Below are 3,376 nucleotides of genomic sequence, written 5' to 3' on the forward strand. Positions count from 1 at the left end.
TTCTTTTGGGTGACCAGGTGCACATGGTCCTTTGGGTGACCAGGTGCACGCCGGCCTTTGGGTGACCAGGTGCACATGGTCCTTTTGGGTGACCAGGTGCACATGGTCCTTTGGGTGACCAGGTGCACGCCGGCCTTTGGGTGACCAGGTGCACACGGTTCTTTTGGGTGACCAGGTGCACATGGTCCTTTGGGTGACCAGGTGCACGCCGGCCTTTGGGTGACCAGGTGCACATGGTCCTTTTGGGTGACCAGGTGCACATGGTCCTTTGGGTGACCAGGTGCACGCCGGCCTTTGGGTGACCAGGTGCACACGGTTCTTTTGGGTGACCAGGTGCACATGGTCCTTTGGGTGACCAGGTGCACGCCGGCCTTTGGGTGACCAGGTGCACATGGTCCTTTTGGGTGACCAGGTGCACATGGTCCTTTGGGTGACCAGGTGCACGCCGGCCTTTGGGTGACCAGGTGCACATGGTCCTTTGGGTGACCAGGTGCACGCCGGCCTTTGGGTGACCAGGTGCACATGGTCCTTTGGGTGACCAGGTGCACGCCGGCCTTTGGGTGACCAGGTGCACATGGTCCTTTTGGGTGACCAGGTGCACATGGTCCTTTGGGTGACCAGGTGCACGCCGGCCTTTGGGTGACCAGGTGCACATGGTCCTTTGGGTGACCAGGTGCACGCCGGCCTTTGGGTGACCAGGTGCACATGGTCCTTTGGGTGACCAGGTGCACGCCGGCCTTTGGGTGACCAGGTGCACATGGTCCTTTTGGGTGACCAGGTGCACATGGTCCTTTGGGTGACCAGGTGCACGCCGGCCTTTGGGTGACCAGGTGCACATGGTCCTTTTGGGTGACCAGGTGCACGCCGGCCTTTGGGTGACCAGGTGCACATGGTCCTTTTGGGTGACCAGGTGCACATGGTCCTTTGGGTGACCAGGTGCACGCCGGCCTTTGGGTGACCAGGTGCACACGGTCCTTTTGGGTGACCAGGTGCACGCCGGCCTTTGGGTGACCAGGTGCACATGGTCCTTTTGGGTGACCAGGTGCACGCCGGCCTTTGGGTGACCAGGTGCACGCCGGTCCTTTTGGGTGACCAGGTGCACAAGTTCCATTTGGGTGACCAGGTGCACGCGGTTCATAACAGCGCGGTTATCTGCTTTAATGTCCGAGGAGGGGTGCTTAAGTGTGGGTGCCCTGGTTCACCTGGTATGCGAGGTTGTGGAGGTGGGGGGGGTCCCCTGCTGGTATCATCCCCGAAATAGAGGGGTGATACCCGGGTGGTGAGTAAGGGCCTACAAGCCTGGAGGTCAATAGCTCCAGGGGGTAAGCTCTACTGTCATGTCCGTAAATAGAGTGGTGTTACCCGGGTTTTGAACCATATTTTAATTTTTGGGTTACCAGATGCACACGGGTCTTTTGGAAAACAATCACAATCTGCATCCATCGTAATATCTTAAACTGTATATAAAGCACCTAAGGACGGGCCTGACCGAGAGAGGGCCGTAGTAGGGTACTCCCCTAGCGGGCTATATCAATAGAATGACCGGTAAAATGATTTAAAACAGTTTTATAATTTTTGGGTTACCAGATGCACACGGGTCTTTTGGAAAACAATCACAATCTGCATCCATCGTAATATATGAAACTGTATATAAAGCACTGAAGGACGGCCCCGACCGAGACAGGGCCTTAGTGGGGTGCTCCCATAGCGGGCTATATCAATAGAATGACCGGTAAAAGTATTTAAAACCGTTTTATAATTTTTGGGTTACCAGATGCACGTTTTCAATCACCAGTTGCACGGAGGATTAATAGCAATCTGCATCCATCGTGATTTCTTAAAGTGTGTAAAAAGCACCCAAGGACGGCCCTGACAGAGAGAGGGCCGTAGTGGGGCACTCCCCTAGCGGGCTATATCAATAGAATGACGGGTAAAAGTATTTAAAACCCTTTTATAATTTTTGGGTTACCAGATGCACGTTTTCAATCACCAGGTGCACGGAGGAAAATGAGCATTTGCATCCATAGTCATGTTTTAAACCGTCCATAAAGCACTCTTGGCCGGCCCCGGCAGAGAGAGAAAGAGATGGTGAAAAAAAAAAAAAATCATCATCAGACCTTCCATAAATAATTCGGGCCGGCCCCCATTGCTAAAGGTCCGTAGTAGGGTGCGCCATAAGCGGACATGAATAGATGGAACACCGCTAACCGCATAGAGAACCGTGTTTTGGGTGACCAGGTGCACGTTTTCAATCACCAGTTGCACATTTTCAATCACCAGTTGCACGGAGGATTAATAGCAATCTGCATCCATCGCGATTTCTTAAAGTGTCTATAAAGCACTCAGGACGGGCCCGACCGAGACAGGGCCTTAGTGGGGTGCTCCCATAGCGGGCAACAATGAGAGGGGTGCCTTTAAATTCATTTTGAACCATATTTGAAATTTTGGGTTACCAGATGCACGTTTTCAATCACCAGTTGCACGGAGGATTAATAGCAATCTGCATCCATCGTGATTTCTTAAAGTGTGTAAAAAGCACCCAAGGACGGCCCTGACAGAGAGAGGGCCGTAGTGGGGCACTCCCCTAGCGGGCTATATCAATAGAATGACGGGTAAAAGTATTTAAAACCCTTTTATAATTTTTGGGTTACCAGATGCACGTTTTCAATCACCAGGTGCACGGAGGAAAATGAGCATTTGCATCCATAGTCATGTTTTAAACCGTCCATAAAGCACTCTTGGCCGGCCCCGGCAGAGAGAGAAAGAGATGGTGAAAAAAAAAAAAAATCATCATCAGACCTTCCATAAATAATTCGGGCCGGCCCCCATTGCTAAAGGTCCGTAGTAGGGTGCGCCATAAGCGGACATGAATAGATGGAACACCGCTAACCGCATAGAGAACCGTGTTTTGGGTGACCAGGTGCACGTTTTCAATCACCAGTTGCACATTTTCAATCACCAGTTGCACGGAGGATTAATAGCAATCTGCATCCATCGCGATTTCTTAAAGTGTCTATAAAGCACTCAGGACGGGCCCGACCGAGACAGGGCCTTAGTGGGGTGCTCCCATAGCGGGCAACAATGAGAGGGGTGCCTTTAAATTCATTTTGAACCATATTTGAAATTTTGGGTTACCAGATGCACGTTTTCAATCACCAGTTGCACGGAGGATTAATAGCAATCTGCATCCATCGTGATTTCTTAAAGTGTGTAAAAAGCACCCAAGGACGGCCCTGACAGAGAGAGGGCCGTAGTGGGGCACTCCCCTAGCGGGCTATATCAATAGAATGACGGGTAAAAGTATTTAAAACCCTTTTATAATTTTTGGGTTACCAGATGCACGTTTTCAATCACCAGGTGCACGGAGGAAAATGAG

Source organism: Oncorhynchus mykiss, unplaced genomic scaffold (genome assembly GCF_013265735.2).
Source record: "Oncorhynchus mykiss isolate Arlee unplaced genomic scaffold, USDA_OmykA_1.1 un_scaffold_343, whole genome shotgun sequence".
Taxonomy (NCBI): Eukaryota; Metazoa; Chordata; class Actinopteri; order Salmoniformes; family Salmonidae; genus Oncorhynchus; species Oncorhynchus mykiss.